Genomic DNA, 25,412 nt, shown 5'->3' on the forward strand with positions numbered 1-25,412 from the left:
ACAGCAGTACCCCTAGTGCCAGCCCAGTGTCTGGCACATGGCACAAACTCACCACGTCCCTGAGACTCAGAGCAAACTCTTAAAACCCACCTTTAGGGAAATAATAAAAGGTAAAAATTTACTGTGTATCTGATGCTTTACTAAGCAGCTTGCATTTTTAAATCCACTTTTTGTCCTGATATCAACCCTTGAAGAGAATTACTAGGACCATTCCCATTTTACTGATGAGGAAAAACAAGTCCTAGACTAGTCAAGTAACTTGCTCCCATATGTCATATAAATAGCAGGTGATGGAGGTAATAGCAGGTGATGGAGGTGAGAGCAGTCTCAATCCCTCTGGCTGCCAAATCCCTAAGCGATCTCAGAATGCCATGCTAACAGGTTCACGCATGCTAAGTTGCTTCAGTCATGTCCGACTCTGCGACACTATGGGTTGTATGTAGCCCATCAGGCTCCTCTGTCCATAGGGACTCTCCAGGCAAGAATACTAGAGTGGGTTGCCATGCCCTCCTCCAGGAGATCTTCCCAACTCAGGGATAGAACCCACCTCTCTTATGTCTCCTGCACTAGCAGGTGGGTTCTTTACCACCAGTGCCACCTAGGAAGCCCCATGCTGCAGGATACCCTCCACTTAGATAATGTATGTTTGCCAAGGACTCTGCCTACTCTGTACATTGGAGTCGTTGTTTAGTCGCTAAGTTGTACCTGACTCTTTTGTGACCCTGTGAAATGTAGCCCACCAGGCTCCTCTGTTCATGACAAGAATACTGGAGTGGATTTCCTTCTCCAGGGGATCTTCCTGACCTAGGGCTCAAAGCCATGTGCCTAGTGTCTACAACTGGCTTACTCAGAACTCAGGCTGCCCACCTTCAGAGACTGTCCCTTCCCCAATACCAAGTGGCCTCTGGTAAAAACTATCCATTTCTAGACTGTATGACTGAGACATGAGTCCAAAAGAGAGTCAAACCCACAGGAACAAGGGCATCATCCCTTCTCTGCATTGTTCACACACATACCCCAGTTCATGTTTTTGTAAGAAATAGATCCTAATTAAATATTTCAGGTTCACTACGTTTCCTATTACTATAGTTTTAAGTGATCTCTTTATGATTGTTTCCACACCTGGATCTTGAAAAGTTCAAGCTCTAGGGCAGCTTCCCTGAAACTTGACCCTGTGAGTTATAAAAATTCTGCCAGAGGATTTTCTGTACTCAGATTCCTCGTCTCCCCTCTGTGCCCTTTGTTCCCGGGTCGTAAGTACCCTCTGATGTGTCCTAGACTCCAAACTATATTCCAGTTCCTCTTGGCCTCAGAGAATAAACTAACTGCAAAATGGAAAACATTATTCCCTTTTATAATTTGCTTTAAAAAAAAAAAAGATTAGGATTCTCCTGCATGCTTGGCACTTTCACAAGTTCATCTCTTCCAACTGAAATGCATTTAAGCTGGGAAACCTACCACCATTTTATACCTTGTTGGGATAGGAAAATTTGCCCCAAGTCACACAAAGAGTAAAAAGCAGCAGCATCTGCATTTGAACCCTGGCCTCTTAAGGCAACTTTAGGGCTCTTTCCAACCTAAAAGTGAAAACCGAATCCTTCAACAACAGTATCAACAACAAAGGCAGCAACAACTGGCACTTATTAAGCTCTGCTCTGCAAATCACCCACCTGATTTTGTGATTTCACTTGTAACAATCCCGTGAGGTTGCCACTACGAGCTCATTTTCCAGTTAAAGAGACTGAGGTTCTCAGCAATAAAGCAGTTTAAGGTCACAGAGCACAACACCAGAGGAGCTGGTTTTTGTCCAGGTCACAATGGTGTGGCTTTAAAGCCCAAAAGATGAATGCTGAGAGTCAGAAAAGTTGATCCCACTTCATTCATTTGAGGCAGAGGTAAATTCTCTAAAAAGAAAAACAACTAATAAGGAATATGGGGTATCCAACTGTTTGTAATCTTATAGACTGTAGCCCACCAGGCTGCTTTGTCCATGGGGATAATCCAGGCAAGAATACTGGAGTGGGTTGCCATGTCTCCTCCAGGGGATCTTCTCAACCCAGGTATCGAACCCAGGTCTTCTGCATTGCAGGCGGATTCTTTACCATCTGAGCCACAAGGGAAGCCCATTAAAAAAGAAACATAACTAATAGGGAATATGAGGTGGCTGGTCAGGCAAGAGAATTAAGAGCATAGACTGTGGAGGGCAAGAGAAAGAAAAGCTACAGGGAGAAATTCAAGCTGGCTGCACACATGTCCCAGGCCTTACCTAACTTCTCAGTCTACAAGAGGCTCCAAAGGGCAGAACAGCTTCCCAGCCAATTGCCAGCACGGACTGAACTGGTTTTTAGCCTCTGTTCATGATCAAAAGACTGCTCTTATGATAAATATTTATATGGTGCATTAAATAATAGCCTGTACAAATATTATTAGAAATGTGCCACAGGAAACCACAGGCTTCACAGCAGATTGCTCAACAAACGTGAAAGCTGCTCAAAGGCAGAGTGAGAAAAGGAGACAGAGTCAGGGACATGGAGGCTGTTCTCTGCGTAACTGTCCCAAAAATTCTCAAAAGGGGTCATGCTACACATAATCATGCTGAAAACCACTCTGTGGGGTTGTTCTCTTACATTTGCTTCCTTCTTTCCCCTAAATGACTAAAGAGCAGAATGCTGTTCCCTAAGACTGCAACCCTCCAGAGTGGATAAGCTTACCTGCAGTTCTACTTCTTAGCGGGCCACTCCTCCGGGACAAACTTGAGGACAGTGTCTACAGATACCACGTCCCAGGGACCTAAGAGTGAGCTTAATATCCTCTCTTGACTTTGATCTTTGGTCTTGGCTGGGAGTTCAGGTACACAAGTCACACATAAATTTTTTTTTTTTTTTTTTTTTTTAGTTATAATATAATCAAGGGGTTGGGAGATTTGGGAAGAAAAAGATAAGCAATGAGCATGCTGCTCCACTTTAGTCTCCTCAACAGAAAGAATTAAATACCACTTTAAGCAATTCTCCCATGCTCTAAAATGGAGAGAAAGTTTGGCATGGGAAGGAAAGAGCTAATCGGGCAATAATACCTGGTTCTCCACCGGCTTTACCAAAAATATACATGGGAGAACAAGTACAGCTTCTTGACAGGTACTTCTCCTCTTAAAGTGAAAGGCTGTCTCCTGCAGCTCCAATCTTGCTGTATTCTTTGAACGATTAACTAAGATTGTATAACCAGAGTGCCCGGCACGGTGCCTGGTATTAATATATGGTATGCTCAGTAACAGCTTCCCTAGTGGCTCAGATGGTAAAGAATCTGCCTACAGTAGGGGAGACCCAGCTTCGATCTCCGGGATGGGAAGATCCCCTCGAAGGGAATGGCCACCTACTCCAGTATTCTTGCCTGGAGAATTCCATGGACAGAGAAGCTTGGCAGGCTACAGTCATAGGATCACAAAGAGTCAGACATGACTGAGCAGCTAACACACACACACACACTCTCAGTAAACAGCAGCAATTATTAGGACTATTAAGATATGCCAACCTTTTCTTTCATGACCAAATCATCCCTGAACATCTGCAGGGATGTTCAGTATGCATGATCTATACCTAGGTATTCACACCATGTCTAATAGCGCAAATTCCAGTAAACAAATGTAAAGTGCTTTCTCTGGGTCAGGACACTAGGAATAGGAAGGGGAAAAATATATCATTTCTGATCTTAAATAGTTGACAATTTAGTGTAAGAATCTTACTTTTGAAAATCAAACAGTGATGCATCAAGTTGTGCCTAGTTTATGTACTTGAAGCGCAACTAATGCACCTGGTAATATTGCACGTGGCAGTAAGGGGGCTCCATTTGCCAGTGGAATCTCGGCTATACTCTTGAAGCCAAGCGTCTTGTTCCAACTCCACCTTCCTTGGCCGAATACGGAGATGGAAGTTGATAAAAGAAGTACCAATTTACTGTCTTCATCAGTCTTCCAAGCACTAGATCAGAGCCCAGTATTTTTCAAGACGCTGAGGATCTTCATGCTTTGGACTGAGCCCATCTTTAAAAACAAATCTGAGGTGACTGGATGAGGGGTGTGGAATTAAATCAGATGGAAGAAAAGCTGGCTGTCGTCTTAGATTCAAAGTTGGATTCCAACAGGTAGAACAGGCAAACTTAACAAAGCCTTGTGCGTGCCTCGCAATGTGGTGGCCACAGGGATCAACACTGAGGCGGTCCTGGGCAGTGGCCAAAACCCACCACCCTCCAAGAGCCACCCAAGCAACGCTCAACAGCTGACGCAGAGAAAATACAAAACCCAGCCATGCTGAGGCCAGATGCACGGTATAGGTCCTAACAAAATCATGGGTGGAAAATCTGACGCATCAAATGACATTCCCAAACTCCCAAAACAAACATCGCCCGAGAGCAAATTAAACTCTGGATCTCCCATGTCCTCTTCTATAAAACCTCACTTACACTGCCTTCTCTTCAATCCCTGTGATCCAATAAAGCAGCTCCCTACTTGTTAAAATGCCTTCCAAGCCCTTTAAAATGCCCTACCAAGCTATTCTCTCTGCAGAGACAGGGAGTGGAGGAACCCACATTTATGACACCCACCCTTCCCCCACTTACAGGGGGAAGACACTAAAATCCCGAGGGGAACAAAATCCAGTGGATGGTCACAAAGCTGGAAGATGAAGGAGGCTGTATTCAAATTCACGTTTGTCTAGGCCAGAACAGGACTCTTATCCATCCCTGAAATGACTTGACTTTTCCCACCTCCCAACCAAGTTGCTTTCATCCTTAGCATACTCAGAACACAATTCCAAGTCAGTTCATCCTGTGAAAACTTCTCAGACACTCAACCATCAGAAATGCCCCCTCCATGCTCTGATTAATGACAACCCTATGTCACTATATACAGGCTACTATGAGAAGCATTAGACATTGAGAATGTTCTGCCCTCTACTTCCTTCTGCCGAGAGGGAAGCATGCCGTGTTGTCCTGCAGTAATAGGGGAATTCTTGGGCTGGGAGGGAGGAGGAAATTATTAATGTATAAAATAGTCGAATATCTTTTAAAATAAAAAGCCTCTAAAAACTCTCCATCCCTGGAGAGGTCTAGAAGCACCGTCCGCAAGCCTCTCTTCTGTATGAAGCACTGCACCCCTTCCCAGGGCATTCTTCCTCCTTGACCTGTAGCCTACTTCCGCACACACAGGCATAGAGGAGAGAAGTATTGGGTACAGCAACAAAATCCAGACACCATCTTGCAGGCACCATCTTGTAAAACTCTGCCCTCAAAGACAACACCCAGACTAAGGATGGCTGAGGTTTCTGGCCTACTCTTTTGGCTTTTTTCCTTTTTAAAGAATTTTTTAGAATTTTTAAAGAATTTAAAGAAATTTTTTAAAGAATTTTTCTCTATTATTTTACTAATATAAACATTTTTATATTATTATTATATAGTATATATTATTAATATATAGTAATTTATTTTTACTTACTGCTAACAATTACTGACCATTTTTTAATTGAAGGATAACTGCTTTACAATGCTGTGTTAGTTTTTGCTGTACAACAACATGAATCAGCTAGAAGTATACATGTGTCCCTTCCCTCTTGGGGTGCCCTACCACCCCCCTCAACACCCTATTTATGAAGAATGGCTAGGTGGCTTCAAAGCCTCACATGAAAGGCCTAAAGAATGAGCTATTGAAGATTACTGAACAGTGTGCCTTTCCAGAAACAGGCCCTGTTAAAATTATCATGAGCAGCAGTGTAAGCTTCAACACCAGCAATGCTGCTTCTGCCCAAAGTGAAGGCCAAGTTCTTTATCTGGCCCACAAGGAACTCAAAGCTCCTGCCCCTGCCCAAACCACTAACCCCACTTCCCAACCTCATCTCTGATCACAACTCCTAATATGCCAACCTTACAACATTACTAGCAATCCCTCAAATGAAAGTTTGCTGCCTTTGTTCATGTGATGCAAAAAATACAAACTTGCAATTCATAGAAAAAGATATTCAATCCATACATTGACCCTTTAAGCTCACAAAAAAATGGAGGGAAATGCAAATCAAAACAACACTGAGATACAATTTTACAACTTTAAAAAAATGGGCAGAAAATGAAAACACTGATAATATCCATTTTGGGCAAGAGCTTGGGGACACAAGCAGTTTCAGATACTCTTAACAGGAGAATAATTGGTTCATCCTCCTTTAGGACAATGGCAATATCTATCTGTTTTCCAAATCTACCCCTTTACCCAAGAGTTGTAACTTCTAAGAATTTACCTTCTAGGAACTGAAGATTGGTTCATCTAAAAGATATATACAAAAATGCACATTTCTGCTTTTTTTTTTTTTTTTAAGGCAAGGGCACACTCACAAAAACCTTGGAAACAAATTCAGTATTCATTTATAGTGCCTGCATGTTAAGTCACTTTAGTCATGTCTGACTCTTAGCAACCTCATGGACTGTAGCCCGCCAGGCTCCTCCATCCAAGGGATTCACCAAGCAAGAACACTGGACGGTGTTGCCATGCCCTCCTCCAGGGGATCTTCCCAACCCAAGGATCAAACCCACATCTCCTGCGGCTCCTGCACTGCATCTGGATTCTTTACTGCTGAACCATTAGGAAAGCCCCATTCATTTATAGGGGACTTGCTAAAACTGATACAGAAGCAGTTGTGAAAAATGAGACAGAGCTAAAGGAAATTGCTAATTATATGTTATTGAGTAAAAGAGCAAATTCTTAGATACTACAATATGACTGCATTTGTAAGAACTCTGTAAAGAGGAAAGCACATCAGTTGTTCTCAAACTGTGATCTTCAGAGAAACAGCATCAGCACCACCAAGCAATGTGTTAGAAATGCAAACTCTCACGCTCCAGTCCAGATCTACTAATTCAGAAACTTTAGGGAGTATGGTTCACAGCCTATGCTATTAAGACCCTTCAGGCTACCCTGAGTGCTACTAGAGTCTAAGAATCACTAAACTGTATAAAGACCTAACAACATACAAAATTTCAGGAAGAATATGCAAAAGCCTGCTTACCGCAGTGACATCTAGAGAAAGAGGTACAGTGGAAGCATGGAGGGCAATTTTTAATCTCCCGTCTCTGTTCTGCTTGAATTTTCACAATAGGCAGCTACTATTGTAATACTAAGGAAGATTCTTGTACTGGGTTGAAATCTACTTTATGTGGCTTCCACCCTCTCGTCCACATTTTTATCCCATGGGATCATCCAAACCACCTAACCTCTTTAAGTCAGCTAGCCTTTGAAGAAGGCAATAGCACTCCACTCCAGCACTCTTGCCTGGAAAATCCCATGGACAGAGGAGCCTGGTAGGCTGCAGTCCATGGGGTCGCCAAGAGTCAGACACGACTGAGCGACTTCACTTTTCACTTTCATACATTGGAGAAGGAAATGGCAGCCCACTCCAGTGTTCTTGCTTGGAGAATCCCAGGGATGGGGGAGCCTGGTGGGCTGCCGTCTATGGGGTCGCACAGAGTCGGACACAACTGAAGTGACTTAGCAGTAGCAGCAGCCCTTGGATATGCATCCCTTAGATAACACCACCCTTATGGCAGAAAGTGAAGATCTAAAGAGCCTCTTGATGAAAGTGAAAGAAGAGAGTGAAAAAGTTGACTTAAAACTCAACATTCAGAAAACTAAGATCATGGCATCTTAGTCTCATCACTTCACAGCAAATAGATGGGGAAACAATGGAAACAGTGACAGATTTCATTTGGGGGGGGCTCCAAAATCACTGCAGATGGTGACTGTAGCAATGAAATTAAAAGACACTTGCTCCTTGGAAGAAAAGCTATGACGGGGGAGCCTGGTGGGCTGCCATCTATGGGGTCGCACAGAGTCAGACTCGACTGAAGTGACTTAGCAGCAGCAGCCCAATGTCACAGAGTCAGTAAAAAACAAGAGAGGGACTTCAACCCATGCTCCTTCCACTATGTCGCATGATGATTTAAAACAGCCATACTCTAATATCAACGTTGGCCACATAAGTCTATAATCCCAGAACCTGATAAATTATACTGAGTTTGGTGTATCTAAATCACACTTGATTTTATCACCTGTCTTCTCAACTTTTATCCCCTATGCTGCTGCATAAAATCCGAACCAGATTTCAGTGTAATTGGCCCAAAATCCAGATGGCCCAAGGGACAGGCAACAACACATAAATTTAGGCTGAATGATTTGTACTTTATTTTCCCCACTCTTCCTAAACCCAGTCCCCACACAAATCACTGTATATGTACTTGCTATATAAACTCTGCTTCATCATCCATGTTTATAAGGACCTTCTAAACAATTTAAAACAATAGTTGTAGGACTTCCAGGAAAAACCATCTCATTGTTTTTCCTTGTGTCAAACCTACTTCTGCCCGAACATACTGTGCCTTTTCTCTTCTTTCCCACCAAGTGGCACCACCAACCACCCCGACATTGTAGCCGGCAATCTAAAAAGTATCAGTGATTCCCTTTGCAGGTTATTCTCTGTTTACCCACCTCTTTCACACTCAACCCTTTTCTGTCTACCCTGTGTCCTGGGGATTACAGTCTGACCTCTAAGGCTCTCTAACCCTTTTATCTTCTAGTTGGTTTTGCCCATGGAGAGCCATTAGCAGAGACCTTAAAGGAAGAAGGAAAGTAAGGTCCGGGTTCCGAACCTGCTGCATTTCTTCAAGATATCAGATCCTCTCAAGGCAGCTTTCTCCACGGGATTTCTCCTTTTGAGTTCTCCATCCCTTGCCTGCTTAAGTAGAAAGGTATAATACCACTAATATTAGCTCTAGGCATTCATGCTGCCCTCATCTTTCTAAATAGTTCCTGTACTTAAAATTACACAAATCTAAGGGTGTCTTTCCTTCTGATTTATTCCTTCACTGTGCCCTTTCAGTCCTCAAGCAGGAAAAGTGCCTGAATAACTCAAATTCCCTTCCTCAGAAACTCTAGTAGTCTCTTTTAAAATTTTCTTCAAAATTTCCAGGTGAAGACCTCCACTTCTAGCCAAGATGGAGTAAAGGGCACCATATTTACCCTCCCACCTTAAATAACTAAAATAACGAATACAGGAAACAAAGGTTCTCAGGATACTGGACATCAGGCAACAAAATACAGTGATGTCAGAGAGATGGGGAGAAAAAGAGGTATCCTGAAATTGTTCAAGCTGAATGCCTGGGACCTGGACACAGGAAGAGAAAATCCACACCAAGGCCTGCAGTTTCCTGAACTGAGCGAGAGCTAGGAGTCTGTGCAGAGCAAGGAGGCTAGAATTCTTGGGGCAAAGTAGGAGATAGGAAAGGTGCCCCGAAGGTGTGCTCGTCAACTATTCAGGACCGTAGCAGTCACTGTACACATGTGAAGACACGATCTGAGCCAGAAGACTCCAAAGGATGAGAGTGAACAATCAGTGGACTTCACACAGGGCCAGGAATAGAGGCGATTCACACCAGCCAGCGAGGAAGACCTCATAACTGACAGGGCTTGGGGGCAAGTACACGGAGGGGCTTTAGCTCAGCAGTGAAGAAGCATTAGTCCCACTCAACAAAGCTCAAGCAGGACGCAAGAGGATCACACTGCTTCCAAATAACTTAGACATGCTGCAAAACAAAGATCAAGTGTGTTTACAGAAATACAGAAATATCTAGCACTGAACAAGGTAAAACACATAACGTCTGGTATTCATTCAAAAATTAGCAGCATGCAAAGAAGGAAAATACGACTTAAAACGAGCAAAATCAATGGACTCCAACCCAGAACTGACCTATCTGATAGAATGAGTTGATGCAGATATTAAGCCAGTTATACGTGAAAGTCCTATGCTCAAAAAGCTAAAGGGTGAATTTAAAAGTTCAGACATACAAGGTTCTTAAAAGAATCAAGCTGAAATTATAAAAATGAAAACTAAAATATCTGAGATGCAAAGCTGACTGTATGAGATTACATAACACCGAAGATTAGTGACCTTCAAGACATTGTAATAGAAACTATCAAAAATATAACAAAGAGAAAAAAGATTTTTTTTAAATAGAGCATCAGTGAGCTGTGGAAAAACTTAAGTGACCTAATATATGTGAAATGGGAATGCCTGAAGGAGAGAACAAAGAAGGGATCAGGAGAAATACATTAAACATAATGGTTATAGATTTCCAAATTTGATGAAAACTATAAGAACACATATTCAAGAATATAAATGAACCCCAAGCAAAAGAAATATAAAGAAAACTCAGCCAAGCAACATCATAACCAAATTGTTCAAAACCAATAGTAAAGAGAAATCTTAAAAGCAGTCAGGGTGGAGATGGCAAATTATGTAAAAAAAAAAAATGTGAGAATGTCAACAGAAATAATGTAAGCTATGAGACAGCAGAGCAAGATTTGAAGAACTAGAAGAAAAAACTTTATACTAGAATTTCTTTTCAAGAGCACATGGAATACTTATTAGGTTGGTACAAACGTAATTGTAGTTTTGGACTATGAATTTTAAATTATAACTAGGCTCAAACACATCTTTATTAATCAAGATAGGAACCATTATAATCAACACATTTTTGCCAATGAGAAACTTAAGTTTGTTTATTCCTGTAGCATAAAAATCTATGCTTTAGGATTTCACAAAATCTTGGGAAGTATTTTCTGCATCCTGCTGGTTGTGGAAACATTTTCCCTGAAAAAATTTTTCAGATGCTTGAAGAAGTGGTAGTCAGTTGGCAACAGGTCAGGTGAATATTGCAGCTGAGGCAAAACTTCATAGTTCAGTTTGTTCTGACTGTGTGACGTGTGGTCAGATGTTCTTGTGGAGAAGAGGGCCCTTTCTGTTGACCAGTGCCAGCTGCAGGCATTGCAGTCTTTGGTGCAACTCATCCATCTGCTGAACATACTTCTCAGATGTAATGGTTTCACTGGAATTCAGGAAGCTAAAGGACATCACCAGACGGCCAACCCCGAAATCAGATTGATTATATTCTTTGCAGCCAAAAAGGGAGACGCTCTATACAGTCAGCAAAACAAGATCAGGAGCTGACTGCGGCTCAAATCATGAACTCCTTATTGCCAAATTCAGACTGAAATTGAAGAAAGTGGGGAAAAACCACTAGACCATTCAGGTATGACCTAAACCAAATCCCTTGTGATTATACAGTGGAAGTGAGAAATAGACTTAAGGGACTAGATCTGATAGATAGAGTGCCTGATGAACTATGGATGGAGGTTCATGAAATTGTACAGGAGACAGGAATCAAGAACATCTCCAAGAAAAAGAAATGCAAAAAAGCAAAATGGCTGTCTGAGGAGGGCTTACAAATAGCTGTGAAAAGAAGAGAAGCAAAAAGGAAAGGAGAAAAAGAAAGATATACCCATTTGAATGCACAGTTCCAAAGAATAGCAAGGAGAGCATAAAAAAGCCTTCCTCAGGTATCAATGCAAAGAAATAGAGGAAAACAATAGAATGGGAAATACTAGAGATCTCTTCCAGAAAATTAGAGACACCAAGGGAACTTTTCATGCAAAATGAGCACAATAAAGGACAGAAATGGTATGGACCTAACAGAAGCAGAAGACATTAAGAAGAGGCGACAAGAATACACAGAATAACTGTACAAATAAGATCTTCACGACCCAGATAATCATGACGGTGTGATCATTCACCTAGAGCCAGACATCCTGGAATGTGAAGTCAAGTGGGCCTTAGAAAGCATCACTACGAACAAAGCTAGTGGAGGTGATGGAATTCCCGTTGAGCTATTTCAAATCCTAAATGATGATGCTATGAAAGTGCTGCACTCAATATGCCAGCAAATTTGGAAAACTCAGCAGTGGCCACAGGACTGGAAAAGGTCAGTTTTCATTCCAATCTCAAAGAAAGGCAATGCCAAAGAATGCTCAAACTACCGCACAATTGCACTCATCTCACACACTAATAAAGTAATGCTCAAAATTATCCAAGCCAGGCTTCAGCAATACATGAACCATGAACTTCAAGATGTTAGCTGGCTTTAGAAAAGGCAGAGGAACCAGAGATCAAATTGCCAGCATCCTCTGGATCATGGAAAAAGCAAGAGACTTCCAGAAAAACATCTATTTCTGCTTTACTGACTATGCCAAAGACTTTGACTGTGTGGATCACAATAAACTGTGGAAAATTCTGAAAGAGATGGGAATACCAGACCACCTGACCTGCCTCTTGAGAAACCTATATGCAGGTCAGAAAGCAACAGTTAGAACTGGACATGGAACAGACTGGTTCCAAATAGGAAAAGGAATATGTCAAGGCTGTATATTGTCACCCTGCTTATTTAACTTCTATGCAGAGTACATCATGAGAAATGCTGGGCTGGAAGAAGCACAAACTGGAATCAAGATTGCTGGGAGAAATGTCAATAACCTCAGATATGCAGATGACACCACCCTTATGGCAGAAAGTGAAGAGGAATTAAAAAGCCTCTTGATGAAAGTGAAAGAGGAGAGTGAAAAAGTTAGCTTAAAGCTCAACATTCAGAAAACTAAGATCATGGCATCTGGTCCCATCATTTCATGGGAAATAGATGGGGAAACAGTGGAAACAGTAACAGACTTTATTTTTTAGGGGCTCCAAAATTACTGCAGATGGTGATTGCAGCCATAAAATTAAAAGACCCTTACTCCTTGGAAGGAAAGCTATGACCAACCTAGACAGCATATTCAAAAGCAGAGACATTACTTTGCCAACAAAGGTCCGTCTAGTCAAGGCTATGGTTTTTCCAATTGTCATGTATGGATGTGACAGTTGGACTGTAAAGAAAGCTGAGCACCTAAGAATTAATGCTTTTGAACTGTGGTGTTGGAGAAGACTCTTGAGAGTCCCTTGGACTGCAAGAAGATCCAACCAGTCAATCCTAAAGGAAATCACTCGTGAATATTCATTGCAAGGACTGATGCTGAAGCTGAAACTCCAATACTTTGGCCACTTGATGTGAAGAGCTGGCTCATTTGAAAAGTCCCTGATGCTGGGAAAGTTTGAGGGCAGGAGGAGAAGCGGTCGACAGAGGATGAGATGGTTGGATGGCATCACAAACTCAATGGACATGAGGTTGGGTAAACTCTGGGAGTTGGTGATGAACAGGGAGGCCTGATGTGCTGCAGCCCATGGGGTGGTAAAGAGTCGGACACGACTGAGCAGCTGAACTGAACTGAAAGTAAATCAAACCAGCAACAGACCACCAAACAGTGACCATGACCTTTTTCTGGTGCGAGTTTCGCTTTGGAAAGTGCTTTGAAGTTTCTTCTTGGTCCAACCTCTGAGCTAGTCACTTCCAGTTGCCATATAAAATCCACACATCACAATCCAATCAAGAAATGGTTTGTTGCTGTTGCATACAATAAGAGAAGATGACACTTCAAAATGACAATTTTTTTGAATTTCAGTCAGCTCATGAGGCACACAGTTATCAACCTTTTTCCTTTCCAATCTGCTTCAAATACCGAATGAATGTAGGATGGTCAACACTGAGATCTTGGGCAACTTTTCATGCAGCTGTAAGAGCATCAGCTTCGATGATCCTCTCAACTGGTCACTGTCAACTTTCCAATGGATGGCCACTATGCTCCTCATCTTCAAGGCTCTCATCTCCTTTGCAGAACTTCTTGAACCACGACTGCTTCTTGTACACTCATTAGCAGTTCCTGAGCCAGATGCATTGCTGATGCTGAGTTGTCTATGTTGCTTTATGACTCACTTTGAATAAGCAAATTCGAATAAGCAAATCACTTGAATTCACTTTTTTTTATCTAACATCATTTCCCTAGTCTAAAATAAATATAAAATAAACAGTAAGTAATAAGTCATTAACATAGAAATAAAGTGAGAAATGTGCATTAAAATGACATATAACATAACCAGAATTAAGAATGTATTTCAGTATCAAATAGCAAAGTTCAACACTGTAAAACCACAAGTACTTTTGCACCAACCTAATACAAAGACAGACCACATTCTGGGTCATAAAACAAGTCTCAAAAAGTTAAAAAAATTCAAATCATATGAACTACTTTCTGTGACTTAAATGGAACTAAATTATAAATCAATAATAGATATGTGGAACATCCTCAAATACTTGGAGACCGACTGACACACTTCTGTAAACCATAGGTCAAAAAGACACTTTAAAAAACTAGAAAATGTATTCACCGAATGAAAATAAAAATGTATTCACTGCCCAAGATCTCACCCAACAAAACTTGTGGGATGCAGCTGAAGCCATACTTAAAAATTTACAGACCCAAATGCCTATATTAGAAAAGATGTCTCAAGTAAATGACCTTAATTTCTACCTTAATACATTAGAAAAAAAAGGGTAAGAGGGATCCAAAGTTAGCAGAAGAAAGAAAATAAAATTTAGGGTAAGTATCAATAAATTAAAAAATAATAAAGAGAATAAATGAAAACAAAAAGCTGACTCTTTCAGAAGATCCATAATATTAATAAATTTCTGGCAAGAATGATCAAGAAAATAAAGAGAAAAGAGACAACCAGTATTCGGAATGAGGGAAATGAAATTACAACAGATTCTATAAATGTTTAAATGATAATAAAAGTATTATGAGGACCTTAGATGATATGTACAGATTCCTTTAAATATATTAATAGAAACTATCAAACCTCACTCAAGAAGAAACAAATAATCTGCACTGCTGCTGCTAAGTCGCTTCAGTTGTGTCCAACTCTGTGCGACCCCAGAGACGGCGGCCCACCAGGCTCCCCCGTCCCTGGGATTCTCCAGGCAAGAACACTAGAGTGGGTTGCCATTTCCTTCTTCAATGCATGAAAGGGAAAAGTGAAAGTGAAGTTGTTCAGTCGTGTCCAACTCTTAGCGACCCCATGGACTGCAACCTACCAGGCTCCTCTGCCCATGGGATTTTCCAGGCAAGAGAACTGGAGTGGGTTGCCATTGCCTTCTCCGGATAATCCGCACAGTCCTCTATTATTAAGTCAATTGACTTTTCTGTCTCCTCCATTAAAAAAAAAAAAAAAACACTCAAATGGCTTCACTGATGAATTCTACCAAACATCTGAGAAAGAAACAATGTCAATTCTACATGAACCCTTACAGAAAACTGAAGAGAAAGAAATGTTTCCCTGCTTATTCTATGAGGCCAGAATTATCTTGATAACAAAACTTAAGAGACAATATAAGGAAAGATTGTATCATTACCAAACATTAACACAGATTCAAATATTCTTAAAATTTTAGCAAACAGAATCCAACAAAATATAAAAAGGATAATAGGTCCTGTCCAAGTGGGATCTACCTCAGTAATACAAGGTTAATTTAACATTCAATGAATGTAACTGACTATATGAACAGTCTTTGAAAAAATTATGATCTCAATAGTTACAGAAAAAAGCAACTGACAAAATATTACACCCATTCTTCATTTAAAAAGATTAATGAAACCTCTCAGCACAGGAGATTCTAGCCAGTATACTATGGCAAGAAAAGTTAAGACATTCTCATTGAAAGGAAGAAGTAAAATTGTCTTTTTTCACAGATAACATGATCAGATAGACAATCTGATGGTACCAGCAAAAAGTTATTAGAACTGAACAAGTAATTTAGCAAGATGGCAAGATACACGGTCAATATACAAGTAGCAAAAAACAACTGATAGCTGAAACCCAAAAGGGCAACATTATTTTCAACAGCATCAAAAAATGTGAACTACCTACAGATAATCTAACAAAGATCCATCTACTGAAAGCTAAAAAGACACTGTTGAGAGAAATTAAGGAAGACCTAAATAAATGAATAGATATACTCTGTCCAAGGATAGAAAACAAAATTTAAGACATCAATTCTTTCCCCAAATTAATGTATAGATTAAACTAAATTGCAATTAAAATCTAAGCAGGGCTTTATTTTGAAATGACTGTAAAATTAATATGGAAATGTAACAGGTGTAGAATAACCAAAACAACTTTAAAAACAAAAAAGTGGAAGGATATTCCACCTAACTTTAATATCTATTACAAAGCTATAGTCATCAAAACTAAGTGGTATTAGCATTAAAATAGACAAAGAAATCAATGTAATGAAATAAAACATGCAAAAATGGGTCCACATATACATATGGTAAAATGATTCTGTTCAAAGGTACAAAGACACTTCATGAGAGGATAGGGTTTTTATCAAATGGTACTGGAACAGCTGACACCATATGCAAAAAATAAAGCTTGTCCATATCTTTTTCTACAGATTAACATAAAATAGATCCTGGATGTAATATAAAAAAATAAAGCTTCTTAAAAAAAAAATAGGACAAAGTATCTGAGATCTCAGACTAGGCTCAACTTCTTAGATACCAAAACCATGATCTATAAAAGAACAAACTGATAAAACAGACATCACTAAAATTACAAATTGATAAATTAAACTTCACCAAAATTAAGAACTCTGCTTTTCAAGACACTGTTAAGAAAATGAAAATATAAGCCACAAAATGGGAGAAAATTTTTCCAAATCACAACTATGATTTAAAAAAAAAAAAAACTTGTAATGAGAATATACATAAAAACCTCTCAAAAATCAATAAAGAAATAGGTCATTTTTTTAAATGGACAAAAGATTTAATAAACACTTCAACCAAGATGTATGAAATATATATGGGGAAATAAGCACATGATAAGAAGCTTGACAGTATTAGTCATTAAGGAAGTACACATTAAAACTCCATGAGAGAATTCCACATTAATAGAATAACTAAAGTTTAAAAGTGACCACAGCAGTTGGGGCAAACTAGAATCACTCTGAAATACAGATTGGATGCATCTTAAAAAGTTAAATACACACCTACTGTGTAAACTAGCCATTCTACTTCTAAGTATTTAACCAAGAGAAACAAAGGCTGCACAAAGACATTTATACAAGTAATCATAACAGCTTTATGTGTAGTAGCCAAGAAGCAGCAAATAATTCAAATGTCCATCAACAGGTTAATGGATAAACTAAATATGGCATAGTTATACAATGGACTACTACTCAGAAAAACAAAACATAAATTTTGTATGCATACACCACCTGGACAAATCTCAAGAGGATCATGCTAAAGAAAAGTCACCATACATAAAAGATACATATTGTCTGACCCTACAGATAAATATTCTAAAAAAGTTTAAATAATCTATCCTGACAGAAAGCAGCTCACTGGTTCTTACAGGGAATTAGAAAAGGGCACAAGAAATCAACGGGGGTATAAGAAATGTTCTTTATCTTGATTGTGATGACAGTGTCATGGATAATATTAAAACTTCTCAAATTAGACGCTTTATATATGTACAGTTTACCTTATGCCAGGTATACCTCAATAAAGCTGCTGAAAAATATCCCAGTGGTGAATGCCTTTTCTTTTCCAGGGTACTCTGACGGCTATATTCTTTCCTTATCTCCTACATTCAATCAGTAATTAATTCTTAAGCATTCTATTCTAATCCCTCTCTTCTAGTCCCATAACTCTGCTAACCCATCTCTCACCTGCATTAAATTAGCCTCTTCAGGCCTCACCACTTCAATTCATTTGCCACCTTGCAGCCAGAATTAACTTTCTAAAACACATCCCTGAGTGTCAGCCACTCCAATAGCTGCTGCTTGCTCTAGAGATACATTTCAACCTCCTTAACCTGGTTCACCTGACCCTGCCTGAGCTGGCCTTTGCACTCTCCCCACCCCCCTTTTTGGCGATTTCCCACTTCACTCTCTCCTGTCTGCCCATAATCAGCAGGGCACCAGCCTTGTATATCTTTGCCCATGCTGTCCCAGGTCAGCATATCTTTCTCCAGCCCACTCATACTGAGGCTTTGCAACTCTCCAGTTGGGTATTATCTCCTCTGAGCCTATAGTGGCCCATTTGGACTTCCCTCAACTCCTAAGAATCTTAAAATTGATTTTCATTGGAGTATAGTTGGTTAACAATGTTGTGTTGTCAGGTGTACAGCAAAGTGAATCAGCAATATCCGCTCTCTTTTTTTATATTTTTTTTTCCCATACAGTCCTATATAGGGGAGAATCTTCTTATACCTTGCTACAGCACCAATCTCACCATCACATAATCTCCTTTGCCAGGCTAGACAGAAGCAGAATGGATGAAAGCTTGAAAGCAAAGACCAATCCTTGCTTTCCCAGAGCCTACCACAGTGCTCAGGCCCAGAGCACATTCCCAAATCAGTGAACAAATGAACCCAAGAGCAGGTTTGGGTGACCTCCCCTTACATAACTTGAGTAGACTCTAAATTCCACCTTATAAAAATAGGGGCAGGTAAGAGGCTGAATACTCTCTGTAGTACATTCTGGTAAAATAATTATTTCAAATATTTGGAGGTGGGGGTAGAGAAGATTCACTACCTAAAACTGTTTTCAGAACCAGCTGATAACAGATGGTGATTTGAACTAAGCGAAGTAGGTTAGGGAAAGGGAACCAGATTCCAGGAAAAGGTCAATAGTAACAATTACTGACAGTAACAATTAACACAGCCTGGAAGAAGGTCCAGTCTCTACCCAGTAAACTTAACTTCACCCAGAAAGACACAGATCTCCACTTCTTGGTTAGTTCCTTCTCCCAATACACATGTTTTGACTTCCAAATCCAGCAGGGAGACTCCCTTCCCGTCAGAATCAATCTCCAGGCCTTCTTACCCTCTGGGTTCCTTCAATCATCCTTAATAAAGAGTTTTCTGAGCCTGCCACCAGGAAGTTCTCCTTAGCTGATCCCTCCAAGAGTCAGGCCAGTGGCCACAAGGTCAAAACCAAAGGACAGGACCTCATTAACAGGAAACTCCCAGAAGACCAGGAGGCAGTCAGAAGGCTGGAAGACCCAGCTGGCAACTTAAGAAGGACAACTTCAGGATGCACATTTGGTGGATTACAGGGAAAAGGGGGAAAGCAAGCAAAATAAAACAGAACTCTACCCTCTAGACACCAGCCACAAACTAAAAGGCAGCTTGCCTTCTCACTGCTTGGCAATTCAAAAGCATCATCACTTCCTCCCCCTAATACCGTATTTTAAAAATTAATCTAATGATGACTGCTTTTCAGTATTGACTCTTTAGAGACAAAATCAGACTCTTTAGAGACAAATGTTAAGACATGAGAAGTGCTTTGGTGGAATATGTCAAGGAAATTCACCATTTTGCATCTTGTTCTTAAAAAGAAAGGTCATTAATAAAAATGGAAAGATACTCCTAGGCCGTTTCTACCCAGGATAACTGTAGCCAAAGAGCATTATACTATCTAAACTGCGCTTCAAATATTATCACAAGTTGCTGAAAGCGTTGAAAGCTACAAGCAACACAGCTCTTAAATGCCTTACAGTAGCCAGATTGAAATTAAAAGGCTCAAAAATGCCTAGGTGACAGTTGCTCAGTCGTGTCCGACTCTTTGCGACCCCATGGACTATATAGTCCATGGAATTCTCCAGGCCAGAATACGAGAGTGAGTAGCCTTTCCCTTCTCCAGGGGATCTTTCCAACCCAGGGATCGAACCTCCGTCTCCGGCATTGCTGGCGGATTCTTTACCAGGAAATATCCTGAAATAAGGTGATAGAGGACCCTGGGGGGGGATGAGGGGAAAGCGAGGAAATTAACATAATTAACTGGATAGTGACTGCAGAGGACCCAGGGTTCCAGACATCTTAGGCAGCTTGGGGGAATGCAGTAAAGCCCACCCGTCTCTTGAGTGGTCGGACGCCTCACCCAGGAGTGTACACAGGGGACTCAACAAGATCTCGGAGGCGAAGGGCCCGGCTGGCGCTGGCGTTTAAGACTCAGGCAGTCAGAGGAGGAAGAGGAGGCGGCGACTGCGGGAAAGGGGAGGGAGGCTTGGGCCAGATACGCCCTCCGGTTGGAGAACGTTCGCGCTGCGAGCCTGCGTTTCTGTAAAGCCCCTGGTACACACGTGGGACTGAGAGGAGGGTCACTTACTTGTCCAATCTGAAATTACATTTTAGCTATCAGGGCTCTGCAGGTTGCCGAGCGGAGCCCCACCGGGCCTGGACTGGGCGGTCCACGGGGGCAGCTGAGGCTCCGCCCCGCCCCGCCCCGGGCGCGGCCCCCCCCCTCCGGCCGGGGCCCTTGTAAAGCGTGCCGCGATTGGCCCTTTGAACCGGGCTGGGGATTGGCCCCCGCCTGCTCCTGCGGTCCTACGGCCCGGCGAGTCGTGTGGACCTGTCTCTAACAGGTTCTTGCACCCTCTCGGGGACTTAAGGCCTGAAGTGGGCTCTGTCCTCTCAGGCCGCGAGTTTCCTGCTCTGCAGGCTCTTCTAGCAGAATTTATCCACGCAAACTTTCCGTAGCCGCTGGTGGGTATATGTGTCCAGCGTGTATCCTGTAACTTTGCGTTTCAACAATGCGCTTAACACCAGGACTCATGCAGACAGTTGCTAAAATGAAGTGGTGGTGGTTTAGTCGCTAAGTCGTGTTCGACTCTTGAGACCCCATGGGCTGTGGCCTGCCAGACTCCTCTGTCCATGGGATTCTCCAAGGCAAGAATACTAGAGTGGGTTGCCATATCCTTCGCCAGGGCATCTTCCTGACCCAGGAATCGAGCCTGGGTCTCCTGCATTACAGGCAGATTCTTTACCGACTGAGCTAAGAGGGAAGCCCTTCTAATAATATTTATCAAATGTTTTTAGTTTGTGCCAGATCCTATTCCTGATACTTTACTTAAATTTACTTATCTAATTTTGCGAGCAACCATGAGAAAAAGTGTCACAGTTTGTAAATCTACAAATGGGTCCCAGCCTTTAAGGAAATTACAGTCTGGTGGGTGCTAGATACACCTATCTCATTTAATCTTCACTATCCTTACATTTCCAGTTAGCTAGGTCCTAGTTGTTCCTAGTTTACAGATGCAGGGAGGCGGAAAGGTGTTTTAGCTTGTTTTGAGACACCCAATAAATAATAGGAGGGAAGATTCCACAAACTTAGCTTAAACCTGAGCCATATCTTTTAAAAAGTCTGGCTCCCAGGCTGATGGGACTGGCATTTGGAAGGTAATTTATCAAGTCTAAATTCTTTATCTTCCTAGAAAAGGAGACGAAGGCACAGTAAAAGGAAGTGATTGTCAAAGGACACACCAGCTCTGAGAGGTAAGCCTAGGTAATCACTGTGCTTTCACTGAACTGGAGTGTGTGCCATCTGTGTGATAGTCACTCTGCTCTCCTCGTAACTACCCCAAATACATGTTCTTCTCTTGGTCTTACAGGTGAGGATACTGGCTCAGTGAGGCTAAGGCCGTGTGATTAGTTCCTAGGGTTCCTGGATTGTTGTTGTCAGGAGGAAGTTCTTTTCTACCCCTCTAGGTTCTTCTGGCTGGACTAAGAACTGAATTTACAGATCAATGGGAGAAAACCAAATGAAAGTTTAATCACATGCGTACATGGGAAAGACCCAGTAAAACTGAGTAACTGAAAAACCATCCTTAACTAAAGATTTAAAAAAAAGACAAAGATGTTGGGAGTAGTGGTTTGAGTTTTCAGAAGGGAGGAAGGCAGTTTACATGAAGATGGAAAAGAAAATGTTTGGTAAACACATGTTTTCTGGATGTGCAGAGACAATAGGACACAGAACAGAATTAGGAAAAAAAAAAAAAACCTTCCCAGGCTTCTCCCAGTCTCCCATACCTAGTTCATACTATACTTATCTATGATCGCTTCTTGGAAGTTTCCCTGTCTGTCTTTATGCAGCTAAGGGGAGACATCAGAGTTTTTTCCTGAGTCTTCTTGGGCTTTGAATTTTTTCAGCTCTAAATAATTTCCATGCCAAAGAGATGTTTTGGGGTGGCAACTCTACCCACCCCCACAGGGTCATTTTCTTTCTTCTACACCATGGCTATTCACCTTCATTTCCAACAAATAGCCAAAGCTTTAACCATGGACTCTTTGGCAGTGTGGGAAGTACTAGGATCTGGTTCTCGGCACCTGTGTGAATCATAATGTGTTAATACAATAGGAATAATAATATTAAGACCTGTTCATCTTACCTTTCCAGAGTATTGTGATGAGTAAATATGGGAATAAATATAGAAATACTTGAAGTGTTAGAAGCTGAACACATGTAAGATGGCTTCTGAACCATCAGTTGTACCTCAGGAATAGAATAATTGAATATACCTTAGGAACTATGGCAGGAGATCTCATCTTGGCTAGACTTGAATTAATGTCGGTTTTCTTCCTGGCCTTTGTAGATGTCTCTGTTACTAGGCATTTGTATTTGATTTGGGGTTTGTTTCCTCTTATCATCATGCTGTCGGCAGTGGTAATAGCAACAATAGCACAGTGGCTGGAGCTCCAGCAGCCATCGTGGACCATGAGAGGATTTCAAGAATGAAGGCTATATACCCCAGGGTGCAAGGGCTTGAGTTTCTAACACCAAGCAGCACCAGACCAATACCCACTCCCCACTTCCACTTGCAAGAAAGAAACTGCTTTCTTGTGTAAGACACTGCAATTTTGTGTTTTCTGTCCATGGGGCCAAACGTAATCATAACTGATATGTATACTTTATGTCACAGAAATCCTGGAGCAACTCTGTGATAGATGCAGAAGCAGACCTGGAGAGTGTAAATGACTTGTTCAGTGTCATCCAGCCAAGTGATAGAGGCATAATTTTGTGGCCCGTTCTCATTTTCTTTTTCAACTATGACCCACTGCCTATTGTACACGAACAAATCTATTTTTTTTCATCTGCTACAAGTCCCCTACATATGAATGAGTTCTGTTTTGTGAGCACATTCGTTAAGTCCAACAAAGTTAGACTAGGTACCCAGCTAACACAGTTGGCTATATAGTACTGTGCTGTAGTAGGTTTGTAATACTTTTCATACAGCAAACACATTAAAAAAAATTTTTTTTAGTTTTATAGTAAAGTATCTTGAAAAGTACAGTAGTACCATACAACAGCTGGCCTACAGGGACACATTCACATCTTTGAAACTTTGCAACTTGAAGGTTTGTATGTAGGGGACTTACAGTACTTCCACTTCATTCATTTATTCTAGGAGGAGGCAAACTTTTTCTGTAAAGCACCAAATAGTGAATTTTGGGGACTTTGTGAGTCATCTAGTTTCTGCTGCAACTACTCAACTCTGCTTTTGTAGGGCAAAAGCAACCATAGATAAAAGTAAATAAGTGAGTGTGACTATTTCAGAACAACTTTACAAAGGCATACAATGGACAGTGTGACCCAGTGTGCCTTAGCTTGCCAGCCCCTGATTTATTAGATTGTGATGTCCCATCACAAGAGTGCATCAGAAATATATTACAGGGTGTAGGGGGACTGTGACATTCCAGGCACCTGTACACTGTTGACCAGTATAAAGCTAGTGAGTGACAATGAGATACAAAAGAAAGAAAGATCCCTAAATTGATAATCGTGAGATCTGGACACTCAGTTCAAATCTGCCCTGAAACCAGACCTATATCCTGAACCAACCCCAGTTGCCTAAGTTTCTTATATATTGGGATCAAATAACACAAATATTATCTGTACTTTCCCATTTTTTCATGGCTACAAGGAAGACTGAGATAAGATAATATACATAACCATAACTTGAAAGCTGCAAGTGTTATCCAATTATGTGTATACTGCTTCACTTTAGGTGGGATTATAGCCTCCATCAGGTCCACTTTAGATGGGATTATAGCCTCCTTCAGCTCCCTATCCTTACCTCTATCATGGAACTAGAATGTATCAAATGCTTGGTAGTTATTAGTGCATCTGTTTATTTCCACTAAGCATAAAGGATTATCCTGTCACATTGGATTAAAAGACTCAATTATTGGAACGTCTTGACGTCCACTCTAGATTATTGGCAGGCAGTGTGGGCATCACGCAAAGTCATCCAGTAGACAGGTCACAAGTCACATCAGTGACGCAGCACATCAGATTTAAGTGAGACAGAAAGAGCTGGGTTGTGAAACTGGAACCAGCTGAACTGGAAGTTTGTGTAATTTCCTTCCTGTTCAGAGCCTATTAAGTGCAACATCAGGAGGCAGACAGGAGACCTGGTGCTCTCCCCTGGTGATCCATGGTGACCCTCTGATGCTCCAACTGCATTCTCTGAAAGCTTTTTCTAATTAACCACCGCCTCCCCACTATGGAAAAGACGTGTTTTCCCTGAGATTCTTAGAGTCATGGCACAGAAATAGGTATGGTTATTCATTTATTCATGAATTCAGACATTTATGTATTCACACATCTAACAGAGATTGAGAGACTGGTTTTTTTAATTCATATATTTATTTTAATTGGAGGATAGTTATTTCACAGTATTGTTATGGTATTTGCCATATCTCAGTATGAACTGGCCATAGGCCTACATGTGTCCCCTGTGTCCTGAACCTCCCTTCCACCTCATTCTCAATCCCATCCTTCCAGCTTGTCAGAGTACCAGTTTTGGGTGCCCTTCATCATACATTAAACTCCCACCGGTCATGTATTTTACATATGCTAATGTATATGTTTCAATGCTATTCTCTCAAATCATCCCACCCTCTCCCTCTCCCACTGAGTCCAAAGTCTGTTCTTTATGGAGATGGTGTTGAGAAGAACAGATATTGTTCATGTCATCATGGAACTGACAGTCACAAGACAGACATTCAATGTATAAGCATACAGATATATATAGGGATCTATATATATATAGGGATCTATATATATATAGGGATCTATATATATATTAGGATATATATATAGGGATATATATATATATAACTGAAACTGAATCCATGTAGATAGATCCAGTATATATATATATCCTGATATATCCAGTATATATCCATATATATATATATATATAGACTAACATTGAATCAAGCTAAGTATTCACTGACAGATGAATGGATGAGGATGTAGTATGTATATACCATGGAATACTACTTAGCCATTAAAAAGAATGAAATAATGTTTACAGCAACATGGATGGATCTAGGGATTATCATAACAAATGAAGTAAGTCAGAAAGAGAAAGACAAATACCATATGATATCACATGTATGGAATCTAAAACATGATACAGTGAGTTTATCTATGAAACAGAAACAGACTCACAGACCTAAAGAACAGACTTGTGGTTGCCAAGGGGAAGAGGTGTGGGGAGGAATGGATTAGGCATATGAGATTAGCTGATGCAAGCTATTATATATAAAATGGATAAATAACATTGTCCAACTGAATATCACAGGGAATATACCGTGATAAGCCATAGTGGAAAAGAATATATACACGTATATGTATAACTGAATTACTTTCCTGGACAGTAGAAATTAACATTGTAAATCAACTATACTTCAATTAAAAATTATTTTAAAAAGCAGTACATGATTAAAAATATGAAAAAACCTAAAGGAGATTTTCATTAAAAATTATCTAAATCA

The 25,412-nt window shown here is 40.8% G+C and overlaps 1 protein-coding gene and 1 long non-coding RNA gene across 11 annotated transcripts in view; one reads left to right on the plus strand and one right to left on the minus strand.

Moving 5' to 3' along the window:
* FGGY (FGGY carbohydrate kinase domain containing) overlaps positions 1 to 20,075 on the minus strand; it is a 497,520-nt gene extending 477,445 nt beyond the window's left edge. For 3 of the 9 annotated variants that reach the window (XM_040232739.1, XM_040232740.1, XM_040232734.1), the window contains exon 1: positions 19,960 to 20,075. The gene's annotated coding sequence lies outside the window, so the exon portion shown is untranslated. Of the gene's footprint in view, positions 1 to 2,711; positions 3,120 to 18,675; positions 18,902 to 19,703; positions 19,830 to 19,959 lie in introns of those variants that run through there. The other 6 variants (XM_040232742.1, XM_040232741.1, XM_040232735.1 and 3 more) reach the window with 6 other exon arrangements.
* Positions 20,076 to 20,142: 67 nt separating this feature from the next.
* LOC120857088 overlaps positions 20,143 to 25,412 on the plus strand; it is a 37,422-nt gene continuing 32,152 nt past the window's right edge. Inside the window, exons 1-2 of one of the 2 annotated variants that reach the window (XR_005719571.1) lie at positions 20,143 to 20,336; positions 21,065 to 21,125. This is a non-coding gene — a long non-coding RNA (uncharacterized LOC120857088). The remainder of the gene's footprint in view (positions 20,337 to 21,064; positions 21,126 to 25,412) is intronic. The other variant, XR_005719570.1, reaches the window with a different exon arrangement.

The sequence above is a fragment of the Oryx dammah genome, unplaced genomic scaffold, assembly GCF_014754425.2.
Source record: "Oryx dammah isolate SB20612 unplaced genomic scaffold, SCBI_Odam_1.1 HiC_scaffold_28, whole genome shotgun sequence".
Lineage (NCBI taxonomy): Eukaryota > Metazoa > Chordata > Mammalia > Artiodactyla > Bovidae > Oryx > Oryx dammah.